The following is a 13695-nucleotide window of genomic DNA, read 5'->3' on the forward strand; positions in this document are numbered from 1 at the left end:
ATATAATACATGGAAGTATCACGCAGTAGTGTATCTGAAGAAAAAGCTACTTGAAAAGGATGTTTTAAGATACAGCAGATATATCTGTATTCTTTTTTTACTGAATTTATGCTGGAGAGCTTAAGCATACCCACTTCCTACTGTGTACAAAGACAGGGTATGTGACATGGGAATGTTATCAAACCCATTGTGTTCTCTTAGCAGTGTCCAGTCTGTTTGATCCTCCTGTTGACTGTAAATAAGAGAACTTTAAATCAATAGCTCTGCTTGTTATAGAGACGCTTGCTCCCTTAATTGTGCTAAGGCATTTATCCCTTGCAGATGAGAAAGGAGCTAAAAATGAAAAATGTTCTGTTTCCACCTTTTTTGAAGGAGTGGAGTTGATGCAACCAAACTTACAGCTAGCTGAGTCGAAATGAATAAACAGATTTTATGTATTTTTGCCAGCTGTTCTAAAAATCTGTGTGAGTTATTGCAAGATTTGTAAGAGCTCCTGAGAGAAAGAATGAGAACATACATGTGTTTTTCCCATTTTGATTCTTTTGGGAGGATTTGGCCTTTTGCAGCATAAGAGAAGTGCCTGTGTGGTGATGGGGTAGTGGAAGGTGTGTGGACTTTCTTCTTGTGAGCTTTGTCACAAATGTGGTGAGAAAAACCACAAAGGAGAAAAAGGAGACTTTTAAAGTACAGTACTTACCTTCCTCTTTTTTCAAGGTTTTAGGTCTTTTTCTAGTTTCTGTGTGCAGGTGAGGAAGAACACTGCTGTGGCTTTGGTGGGTGGATGGCTCTGTGAGAGAGAGGCTTTTTCTACAGCTTCCTCTGTGGGCTGATCCTATCTTATTGTGCCTATACCACTATTTTTTAGGGGGCTCAGACTCCAAGCAAGGAAATTTTCCTCTAAAGGCAACACCTAATGGATTATTCAGACAATTAGGTTTATTTACATGTATTTAAAACTGATCCTTCATTTTTTTGGTACTTGAGTTCAAGGAAAGCGATTTGGCCCTTTTTGTTCTTGAAAATAGTCTCTGCCTCTGCTAACACTGCTGTATTTTCTTTGCCATATTTTTGAGACAGAAAAGTTGCAGTAATCACAGATGCTTGGTCTAGTCTGTTGGTGTTTTTTGATGTTGTTTCTTTTTTTTTTTTTTTTTTTTTTTCCTGAAGGAATATTCTATTTGCCAGGAATTCAGAGACCATTTTAAGCTATGCTTGACTTTGCAGTGCTCCTAGTACACTTTCCTTTGTCTTCAGAAGCACACTTTGTTGGAAGGCTTTTCCAGCCTGTGTTGGAAGGCTCCACCAGCTTTTCTGTTGTTAAACTGTCTTCACCAAGGCCAAATTATCTCTCTCTGTAAGAGTGAACTGACCTGACTCACTTTGTTAGTTTATCTAAGGTTCTTCATATATCTTGTCCACATGCATGTATAAAAATGCAGCAATTGCTATTGCTGTGGGAAGTTCTGTATTTCAGTATTGCTAAATCATCCTAACCTTACTTTTATCACCTTATTTATTGCTTTTTGGTAGTGGGGATACAAAACTGTTCAAGATGCATATTCCTGAAAGTGCTGGCTGAAGGTGAATAATAGCCTATTAGTGGGATCTTAGCCTGTAGACATATCCCAGGAAATTCTTGGCCTTCCTTGTTGCCAAGGCTAACTCTGGGCTCATGTTTAGATCAGTTTCTGTCCAGACCCCCAACTCCATTTCAGGAAGTGTGCCCTAGGTAGCCAGTGCTTAGTCTCTCCAAGGGATTAGTCCTTCTCAGATATAAGAATTTGTGTTTGTCCCTGGTTAATTCCATGAAATAGGGTGGAAGAAGTTTAGAGGTGCATTTTTGGGATGACCAGGCTATATAAATCACGTTTTTATTGCAGTGGTTTAGGAGCTTTTGGAGTTCTTCCTAAGTCATACCTGATTTTAAAGTGCTCTTATAAATTGTCTCAGAATATACAAATAATCTTAGATGTATTGGTATACTTTGTCAGTAAAATAGAGGAAAAGAAAAATATGTGGTTTTGTGTGTGCTTAGTTTTGAATCACAAGATCACAGAATGATAGAATGGTTTGGGTTGGAAGGGGTCTCAAAGGTTATCTGGTTCCAGCCCTCTGCTGTGGGGGCTTCCTCTGCCAGGCCAGGTTTCTCAAAGCCCCATCCAACCTGGCCTTGGAAACTTGGAATGTGCCACTGGTTTTGACCCTCTAGGGTCTGTTGTTCAAGCCAGTTCCAGATCCACCTCACTATCCACTCATCCAGTCCACTTCCCTGAGTTCGTCTGAGGAAATCTGCTGAAGTTGAAGTAGACAAAATCCACTGCTCTCCCCTCTTTCATCCAGGTGGTTGTTTCATTAAAGATGGCAATCGGGCTGGTCAAGGAAGGTTTAGCTGAGTGTATCTATGCTGACTATTCCTGATCACTCACATGGATAGCCTTCTCCGTGAGGTGCTTCATCACCTTTCCAGGGATCAAGGTGAGGCTGACTGTCTGGTAGTTCCCTGAGGCCTCATTCTTTCCCTTATTGAGCACTGGGTTGACATTTGCTTTCTTTGGTTGTGACCAGCCTTGCAGTCCTGTCTGCCAGCTCTCTCAGCACTCAGAGATGCATCCTGACAGGACATACGGACTCACGGATGTCGAGTTTGCCTAGGTGGTCTCTGGGGGTATCTTCCTGGACCAAAAGAAAGTCTTCTCTGCAGTATTGCTTTACCCTGGTCTCCTGGTCAGAGAATCCTGAGTGCTGGTCTTGTCAGTGAAGATTGAAGCAAAGAAGACATTCAGTGAAATGTCTTCTTCTGGCTTCTCTTCATTCTCTGTTAGCAGGGTCCCTCCCTCCATTTAGCAGCAGGACCACATAATTCTTACTTTTGTTATTGATATATTTGAAGTCCTTCTTGTTGTCTTTAGCATCCTTGGTTGGATTTAATTCCAAATGGGCCTTTGCTTTCCTTGTGTCATTTCTACTTTGACAGCCTCTCTGTATTTATTACAAATGGCCAGATCCTGTTTCCATCTCCTATGTACTTCCTGCTTACATTTGAGTAATGGCAGGAGTTCCTTGTTTATCCATGCAGGTCCCTAGCCCCATTTTCCCAATTTCTTGCTCCACTGTCTTGGTGGGCACCGAGAATGACGGGCCTGTAGTCTTACTTTTCTTCCCTATTTTTTTTTTTTGAATGGAGGCTGTAATTCTCCTTTTCCAGCCAATGGGAACTTCACCAAACTGCCACAACTTCTCAAATGTGGTGTGTAGTGGCCTGTTTCCTCAGAATGCATCTCATTAAGTCTCATGGACTTCTGCACCATTGGGTCCAATGGACTTCTGCACCTTTAGTTCCTGAGGATGGTTGCAAACCTGACCTTGTCCTACAGGGGGTGGTTTCTCTCTCAGCCTTTCCTCAGAAGAAAAATACTCCATTCCCCTAACTGTAACCCTGCAGTCTACAGCTTCCTCAGAGGCTGAAGTGTTGATCTCTTTTCTCTGCTGTGCAGTGATTGGACATGGGAAACCAGCATTAAGCTGTGTTTCCTGGATGTCAGGAAAAGGTTCTTCACTCTGAGGGTGGTTGGGAATTGGAAGAGGCTCCCCAGAAAAGTGGACACAGCACCAAGCCTGACAGAGTTCAAGAAGTGTTAGAACAATGCTCTCAGGCACATGGAGTGATTTTGGGGATTGTCCTGTGCAGAGCCAGGAGTTAGATTCTACTTGTAGGTTCCTTCCAACTCGGGATATTCTGTGATCCTGTGGTGATCTTTGTAGTCCTTCAGTGGACCCTCTCCAATAGTTCCATGTCTTTCTTAGCCATCTGCAATTCAAGCAGTGTAGCTAGAGCACTTACCAGTGAAAACTGAGGCAAAAAGTCAGAGAGTACTTTAGCCTTCTGCATGTCCTGGGTAATCACATCTCCTGTTTCCTTCCAGAGAGGTCTAGAGAGGCACCACATTTTCCCACCTTGCTTTTATCACCAGCATACCGGTAGAAGCTTTTCTTGTTGTCCTTGATGTCTCTGACGAGGTTTAATTCTGTCAGGGCCTTAGCTTTTCTTGCCTTATCCCTGGCTTCTCAGACATTCTCTCTGTGTTCCAGGCTACCTGTCCTTGTTTTGGTTTATGTCTGTCCACGAGCTCCTTGTTCATCCTCACAGGCCTGGCATTTCTGCCTGACTTCCTTATTGTTGGGCTGCATTGTCCCTGAGCTTGGAGGAGGTGATCCTTGAATATTAGTGAGTTTTTTAGGGGCCTTTTTGCCATCCAGGGCTTTATTTCATGGTTATTTCACCAAACAGATCCCTGAAGAGTCTGAAGTCTACTCTCCTGAAAACTGGGGTTTGTGCTTTGTTTTAGTGCCTTCATGGTTGGAGTGATGTCCAGAATGCTGTGTTTCCAGCCAAGCAGAACTGGCCTGGTAGTGAAATGTTACCCATGTGCACATGATCTCTTACAAGCAATGTTTTTACCATTCCAGCCACCAATACTAATTATGAGTATTGTTTTGATGTTTTTGGCTCTGTACCTTTCTTACATTTTATATCAATTGTTTCTCTAGGTATTGCCAGGCATCTGAAGTGGTTGACTAAGACCTAAGGATTTGGGACAGTGGTGAGTAAATGAAATTCCAATTATATTTTCCATGTTTTCACACGCTGTCTAACTCTGAAGTTTCACTAGTGTATGAAGGATGAAAGATGTTCAGTAGTTAATACCTTTTGAATATTTTCTTCTGAGTACGAAGTTCCTGTTCAGAGAGAGCATTCAGACAACTTTTTTAAGCAGATACTTTAAGGAGAGGAGAAGGTAGTGTCATTGGCTGATCTTGATAAGTGAAGCCTCTCCTCATATCACCCTGATTTTGAAAAAACTTTCAAGTGACAGTTTAACCTGTACTTACTGAAGTGGTAACCTGACCCATTGTATTAAAATAATGATGCCTGAATTGGCTTTTCAGAATAATGCAATGTTATACATTTAGCAATTATAAAATGAGATATCATTTTTCTTTCTTTAAACTGCAAACTTTGTAGTTTTTGACTCCCCTGCTGCAAACTGTGTTATGCTTTGTAAAATTAAATAATTTTCCTAATTCCCTATGCTTATTGCTGGTTCTTTGCATTGTGTGTGCCAAATGCTTATCATTTTGACTAGAGAAGGGTGCAAGAAGCATCTAAGGAGGAACTTTGAAAATGTAAAATACCAAAGAAAGTGAGTTTTGTAATCTTTTTATAAATACATTATTTGGATTTCCCTGTCTGTAGGTGTAGGCTGTCAAAGAGAGCCTTAGAAATGCACAGATAAAATCGGTGTTACTTGTACTTTATAAGTGTAGAACAGAAGAGAATCATAGCATCATTAAGATCGGAAAAGATCTCCAAGATAACTGAGTGCAGCCCTTGACCAAACACCATCATATCAGCTAAGGACACAAAGTGCCACATCCGGCTGTTCCTTGAACACTTCCAGGGATGGTGATGCTACTGTGTCCCTGTGGAACCTGTTATAATGCTTAACCAACTTTTAAGTGAAAAAAATCCTTCCTGATGTCCAACCTGAACCTTCCCCTGGTGCAGTTTGAAGCCATTTCCTCTTGTCCTGTCACTGGCTGCCTGGGAAAATGGAAGAAGGCCAATGGAAGAAGAGTAAAATAGTATTTCCAAAAAGCAACTGCATTTTCTTGCCATGAGATAGTTATTTGGAATAACGTAATGTTTCTAGTTCTCTGGTTTCCATGGCAGAGCCAATTTACGTGAAATATTTCATATTTAAGGGATTTTGTTTCAACTCTGTTGGAACCAAATATTTAAAACCCATGTGTTTTGTTCTATGTGCTGTTGTATTTGGTGACCAATGCAGTGAGAAACCTTTGCATTGCTTTTTTATTTTGTTTTTTTAAAGGCCTCTGAAGAGTATGTTTGTTCTTCATTTCAAAAATCAGCATTTAGTTACAACTTTGAGGGAATCTATCAGTTTAGAATATTTGCTATTTGTGTAGGTCTATATTTACTACATATATATATATATATACGTCGTCTCTATTTCTGCTAATATTCTACTAGAAAAAGTAGATAAGTGAATTTAAAGTTTGTCAGTTATTTCTGGATAATTCTTTGTTGCCTACATTTCAATCTGCTCCTGTGCTTGTGTTCTCCACTGCCTGACAATTACCAGGACTAAACTACTGTATCTATGTTATCATCAGTGCACAGATGGAATGAAAGCATTATAGACAGTTCATGTATTTTTATCCAACATGTATTCTTATACTGTTTTAGAACATGATTCAGAATTAAAGAAACTCTTACTAAACTAGAATTGTTTTTTGAGTAGTGTTACCGATAATGTAACTTACTTTATAATAATATGCCTCTGACCAGCTGAGCAGGGGAGTCCTATGACACAACCACAGAACAGAAACATTAGCGTGTGCACAAATAACCAAACTTAAAAAACAACCTGAGTGACTGTTAGCAGCACCATGTGGGAAGCCAGTGTACAGGATTAAGTGTAGTGGTGCACAATTAATAAGATTAGCTCTGTGAGGATCTAATATGTTAAATATATAATAAATATATAATTACAACTTTTCCTTCATAACAAAATATGTAAATAATATTGTCTCTCTCTAGAGCACAGCAAAGTGGAGTTGTCTGCATTTTATTCAAAGGCATTGCATAATTTGTCTTGGGGAAACATTTGAAAATAGTTAAGCACTTATTTGCATAAAAATCTGCAGTTGCACTGAAATAATTAATAAGATTGTAACTGGAAGCAATGAATAAACAACAAAGATAGAATGTTAAAGGATCAAATTACACTCTGCTTATTTCTTATAAATTAGTGTGCTATTACTGCTAATTTCTTAATAAAATTTTTAGTATGTTGCTTGCTCTTTCGAGCATTCATGTAGTTCCTTGAGTGCTCCTTTTGCATGTAATATAAGTAGGATGGAAACTTATAATGCCTTTTCTAATAAACATGATGGGTAGACTCTGAAATTGTATTATGCAAGAAAGCACCAGTTATTTTTGTTTTTCGTATAACATTAGCCAGGAAGTGATTGCTTAGTGCAGGGATGCTAAGGTCCTTTCAGGACCCCACATCACAGCTGATGGTAATCCACACTCGAGTGAGGTGACTCAGTAAAAGTAGATGCTGGGATAGATGCTTGTGCTGGACAACTCTGGAATACAGCAGATATTAATGGGCTTTTGGAGAGTGTTAGCCTCAAAACTCTGATGGGTGGTCATGAGATCACTGAAGATGTGAAGGCTTGATCCTCTCTTCTCATAGCTGAAGTTTCGCCAGTCACTGCTGATGTTTTCGACAGAAGTTGATACCAAGGTGCAGTTCTTGGACCGTGGACTTCTGTCATGGCAGCTACTCTGGAACCTGCCAGCTGATGTGACATATATTCTTCTGTGTTACATGAAAATAAATCTTTTGACTGGCTAGCCTCGTTCCTCTTTAGGTAGTACACTTATCTAACTTTCTTAGATAGGATCCTTGGTGGGCTTTTGCCTTGGGAGCAACTTTTGTCTTGGGAGAAATCAAGATGAAGGAAAGCAAGCAGTGTCTTTCTTCAGGTCTTTCCTTGTGATGTGATATCCAACAGAGGAAGAAAATTGTGGTTTGCTCAAGATGTTTTGTCTGTCATCTTTGTGCTGACGTTTACCTGTGATGGTATTTTGTGACTTTAGGAATTATATTTCATGTTTCTGATTAAGTCCTGCCATTTATCAAGCCTGAAATAGAAAACTTGATGATAGTTTTGAAGTGACCAAAGGGTTTTTCTCTGTGTCTTAAATCCATGTAGCTAACAGCAGAATAGACATGGGGAGAGGGAATTGATTTTAGGGATTTGTATTTGGGATGTATGGTTCTGTTATCAATACAGTTTTGTATTATGTACGTGACAGCAGAGAGACAGAGTGGATTTTTACTTTTAGAAGCAAAAACCAGAGATGTGCCCAATGTTGCTGTATTTATTTGCATTTATTAATAGCCAGATTAAACAGAATCTACACTACTTTTCCTCTTTGAACCATCTCCTTTCTGTGTCTGCTTTGACTTATTTTTTTTTTTTTTTTTTAATTTTCATATAGTTCATCTTGTCTTACTCCTTCTTTGGAAAACTTTAGGATGATCTAAAAGTACTTATCCTAAATTGTGCCTCATTTCCATTTAATATAAACTAAAATAGTAGTGGAATTTTTTTTCAGTTTTCTTTCCTTTTGTCTGTCACTATAGGAGAGAAAGGACATGTTACTGAGTCAGAACAATATTATGGTTTCAAGTTCTTTCCTTCGGAAGGCACTGGGATCTTTCAGATGGTGTAAACCACATTGAACTGATAATTTGCTTATGGAGTAGCAAATACAATGGTTCATTTTTGTGTTATTATTTCTGGAACCTAGTGTGGTTCTTGACATGGAGATGCCATACCACAGGCAGTGAGGAAATGGCAATTGCTGCTACAGGAAGAAGTGTGATGTAGTGCCTAGAGCAGCCTGTCCCAACTCCTGCATTTGACTTCTTCCTCTGCTATTAACATGCTAAGTAATATTAGGAAAGGTAATGAATTTCTTACTCCTCTTGTTGACTTAGGTTGCAAGGCCTTTTTTCCAGGTGTTGAGCCTCAGTTCCTGTCACTGTGCTTTGATGCTCTGTAGAGTTCTGTATTTGCTATATTACTACAATTTTTCCTTGCAGAGTTTCTCATTAGCTCTCAGAAACTCATTGTATTCTGTGGAGTCCTGAGGACACTTGACTATTTATTCTGCAAGAAGAAACCTGGTAATACTTTCCAGAGCATGGTTAGCATGGTTTAATATTGCATTTGGTCTTGTGCAACTCCAGGCTGATGCCAAAAGGGATACTTCAGCCTATTCTTTCCCTCTCTTGCATCAGCCCCCAGTCCCAAGGTGAGTTCAAGGTAAGCAGCTGATTCAAAAAAAACCCCCTCCTAACTGCCTGGGAAGGAAAACTAAATCAGGAAAGAATGCTGGTCTGGCTTGTCCTGTGGATGAGAAATTACTGGATGCAGCTAAAGGGACAAAGACACAATAAGCAGCTGGAAGTACGTGGGGAGAGTGATACTATTTCTTTCAGCAACAGGTAATAAATATACCAGATGAGACATAGCATGGAAACCTGGGCTTATTAAGAACTGCATTTTACAACCATATTTTGAACACAGCAGAAGAGTGTCTTACAATGGATGTGACAGCCCAGCTGCAGTTCTGATGATGTTAGTTTCTTATACTAGGTGTTCTTCACTGGGCATATTTTTTTCCAATACAAATTTTAATTTTTTTTCACAAAAGTAAGTTATCTTTGTTATCTGCATTACAACTTTTTGGCGTATTTCTGGTGCCTAAATGTAACCTTTTATTTAATTTTAATTTGAACTGAAGTCCACTTAAGCTTGCAAATTAGGTGACAGGGGCTGCTCTTGATGTGATAGTTTTTATAGACCTTATATTCATAATTTTCCCTTTAAACTCTGTCAAGAAACTTGATTCATCCTTGAAAATTACTTGTGTGATTGGAGTTGACTATTGGAAGGACATTTTTCACTCATTGCCCTTTCTCTTAAAAAATGTATACAACAGATTAGATTGGTTTCTTTCATCTTGCTTTCTTTGTGAGCCTCGTGTAAAAAGATCTTGTGTTGAAGACATGTCTTTTCTTCCCCACTCACTATAAATTTCCATGAAACAAAAAAAATGGGTCAACAGGACTGAGAAAGAGAGACATGAAATATTAATATGATTTTGGAAAACGTAGTGGCTAACTTCAGTTGAGGAGCCTTTGCACATGCTTATGAGGACGTGAATGTTTCCCATCAGTTGCATCCATGGGTGAGGCTGCAGAGCGAATTCAGCTAAGCAGGAGGAACAACAGTTCAGCAGCAAAAAACCAGAGCAAGAGTGCCTCTGAGAATGCTGCAGCCCAACAGGGACCCTGGCTCTCAAGCCATCTGTGAAACTGACCTAGCCAATGATGTTGCTGAAATTTCACATCTGTTATTTCTTACTGCCCACTTCTTTGGCAACGGCCAGTCTTCATTTTTTCCATTATAGGCAGCTGCTGGAACTAGAAAGAGCTTGAGCTCATTTTCAGATGTGCTAAATAGACTACGTTTTACCTTTCTTGCCTCCCCTCTTCTGCTCCCCTTTCTTCTACCACATATTGCAGCACACTGACTCATTTCCAACATACAGGATCTGTGAGTTGCATGCTTAACATGTGTCTGAAGATAAGCAGATGTGTTACCCTTGTGCATGCAATTTTTTTTTTAAAAAACAAGGCCATCATAAAGTCTGGGAAAAGAGATATTCTTAAAAAGAAGCTGTCAGTGAAAGGAGAAATCTATATACATTGTGTTAGAACTCACCAACATTTTCATTGAAACCTGCTTTCAACCCTGGCTGACTAGACTTACTTTATGAAGGAAGTATATACACAGAGCTCAATGGTGGAGCCAAGTACTTTATTACCAACTAGAACTGAGCTGCTTGAAGTAAACAATTCCTTTTGCATTTCTTGAGGCTGTTTTACTATTTCTCTTCAATGTCCCATAGAGGAATTCTCTTACATCCTTCTGGCTCTTTGTAGCTTAAACTATTGGAGCTGTTAGATTGCTTCCCAGAGCTATTAAATGGAGGAAGGTATTACAGCCTCTGAGCAAGCTTGAAAATAATTTGTTGGTGGCTGTTCAAATTTGTGGATCTAAAATTGTGGAATTGAAGCATAAGAATATATGAATACATACATATATATATATATATTCTATACATATAGAATATATATACAATATATTTCCACCCAATAATTTGTAGAGGCAGAGCATGGAAAAAGCATTTCAGTGATAGTTACAAACTGAGAACTGGCCAGCCTGATGAGCAAAGGTTGCTGTCTGAACTCATTACAAATACCAGGGAACCACCAGAATTCCTTCACTGATTTTTAAATCAGCATGAGACAATAGACTAATGAGACTTAATCAAGGGAACATACCTCACCCAAAAGTGGGTCAATCTTATGCTGTATATGCCTCCTAAAATATTTCAAGATGCCCATGAAAAATTCCTTTAAAATAAGTATTTTATTATTTCTAAATATTAAGTGTTATTCTGGTGAAATATAATTAAAATGCCTGATAAAATTCTGTATTGCTGTAATTGAAAAAAAAAATTGCTGTACCAAATTTGGGATGATTATTTTCTTTAATTTTGCACTTTTTATATCTCTTTAAATCTGTTGGAGTTTTTTTTTCCCCTAAAGCAAAACAGTTTTGTCTGCTTGTAGAAAGTTGCCATTGTCCATTACCAGATACTTTTCAAATCCACTTCTTACAGAAATCATGCAGGAAGATAAATATTTTTGTAAAGATTCTTTTGGGGGTAAAGTTTAATGCAGTAGACAGTGAAAAAAAATTATAATCTCTATAAAGATTTATGGATTTTATTAAATGAGGGAAAAATCTTTTCCCTGCAGATAATTTTTTTTCATGTGTTGGAAAAGTTGAATCTGAGAAGAACAAAAAGAAGTTCAATACTAGGTAGGTTGAAAACATCCCTTGAAATCCAACTAGTTTTCCAGATTGTGTTGATCATATTTCTCTCTTGAAATTGGCTGCTATTATTCATATTTCTTCCTGAAATTGTCAAATCCATTAGAAGCATGATAATAAAATACTCTTGCATGGGCATATCTAAAGACAGCATTATATTTAATGGAAATAAAGCATTTTCTAGGTCTGCCTCCCCAGCATTCTCATGGATGTTTATCAAGTTCTTTTTATTTGTTACTGTATTTTTCTTTTTAAATGATGATTTTCCTGGCAGCTGGGGGGAGTCTACCTCAGAGCTACTGCTAGTGTACTAAGGCTGTGTAATGTAGAAGAGATGCTGCTTTCTCTGCTTGTGAAATAATCCAAGTGAATCAAAAGAAAATGGATCAGATGCCATGACTCTCACTTGGGAAGTCTCTATCCTATTTATTTTTTATTCTTTTAATCAGCATTATATGTGTATAGTTCCTTCTTATTAAAGGAAATCCATGAACACTAATAACGCACTAATTTGTGCTACGTTTCAGCAAATTATTTCAAAAATTCATTCACTTCCATTTTAGGATGGTGCTCAACTAACAGTGATAAGATAGGAATTAGGATTAGCTGTGCAAAATCTTATTTTTTAGCATGTTTTGTGACAGTCTGAAAGACTGCTATGTTCTTTTTTTCCAAATGTGTCTGGATGCACAGCTCAAAACATTAAACTGACGGAAAGCCTGTCAGAAGATTTGTGTGTTTCCAGGTATTTGAGTATCCTTAGAAGTCATCTTGTTACATTGGCACACTTTTTAAATAATTTTACCTGTTAAAGCTTCAAATAGCTCTACATACCATAAGCAACCTTCTAACGTTGCCTGAGTTCAGTTCAAAATGGCTAAATTATTGTATGTTTGAAGTGTATTGGAATCATCAGAGAAAAGAAATTGATTTTTGGCTGAAGTTATGGAATGTAGTAGTTTCTGTAGTTGTGATGGTCTAACAAAACATCCAGAAAGTGGAAGGTGGGGGAAAAGGAGTTTTCAGATATATAGATCTTCTTCAATAATAATCTGGAAAATTGAAAAGTTTCTGCATTCACTGCTCAGTACCAAGTCTCAACTTCTCAGTTAAAAAACATTTCTGTTTTTAAAAGTTGGCTTTCTGGGGTTTCACAGAGGTTGATGAAAACTAGAGGAACAGATTAAGAAATGGATGAATAGCAAGCAAAAGATTAAAAAAATAAAAGCCAGTGGCTAGACAGCAAAGAAACAAATGTTGAAAGCTTAATTCTCTGTCTCCCACAAAGTAAATAACAGTTGTTCTTCCCACACCCTAAGATGGGAGCTAGTAAACTTCCAGGTGTCCAAGTGTGAGGCACATAAAGTGTTAGGCTGTTGCAGGAGCTTCTGAGGAGCTTGTAAGGGCTGTGATGGTGTCACCTCAATTCAGCATAGTGCCCAGCTGCTTTGGGCTTAATACTAGGCTAGAAAATATAGCAGAGAGCACAGAGCAAAAACACTTTTCAGAAGGGTTTTTTTCAGTCATTTTAAAACTAGACTGTAGAAAAGACAATAAATAAGCTTCATTAATCTGGTGCACTGCAAGAAAACCACAGGGCTCTCTTGCTTTCTCACTTTCTTTCTCACTTGCTTTCTCAGAGTGTAAGATGTTTGTGCTTAGACATCTGCAAAACCTATGACAAAGTTTTTATTCCTTTTCTTCTGTAGGTTAATGATACTGAGTAAATTGTAGCTCCTGCTCTTCAAGCCTTTATTCATATTACTTATATGTATGAAAATTCCTTTTGAGGGTGGCATCTGCTGAGTACACAGAGATGTTCTTAAGTGTCTGGAGGGGGGACCAGGACTGATACTGAGCTGGATATTACTTTGTTCCATTTTCACTTCTTCTTAGGAAAAAAGTTATTTCTGTTTGAAATAAAGTGAAGTGTTTCACATAAGGAAAAAGCTCGGTTTCTTCGGCTGTTGCTTCCCTTTTAAAAAATATTTTGAATCTAAACAAGGACTTTGATTCTGGGTTTTTTTCCTCCTTAATACAGGCTAACCAAAAATTGACAGCTTCCTAATAGATCGTGCAAAAATTGTGTTTACTCTTTGAATGAGTTCTTCAATCCATCTCTGC

General features: G+C 38.3%; 1 protein-coding gene across 2 annotated transcripts in view; it reads left to right on the top strand.

The window, feature by feature from the left end:
• Positions 1–13695, top strand: part of LHFPL2 (LHFPL tetraspan subfamily member 2) — a 115649-nt gene that overhangs the window by 52893 nt on the left and 49061 nt on the right. For both annotated transcript variants that reach the window (XM_066338901.1, XM_066338902.1), the window contains exon 2: positions 4549–4601. The gene's annotated coding sequence lies outside the window, so the exon portion shown is untranslated. The remainder of the gene's footprint in view (positions 1–4548; positions 4602–13695) is intronic.

Source organism: Sylvia atricapilla, chromosome Z (genome assembly GCF_009819655.1).
Source record: "Sylvia atricapilla isolate bSylAtr1 chromosome Z, bSylAtr1.pri, whole genome shotgun sequence".
NCBI lineage: Eukaryota > Metazoa > Chordata > Aves > Passeriformes > Sylviidae > Sylvia > Sylvia atricapilla.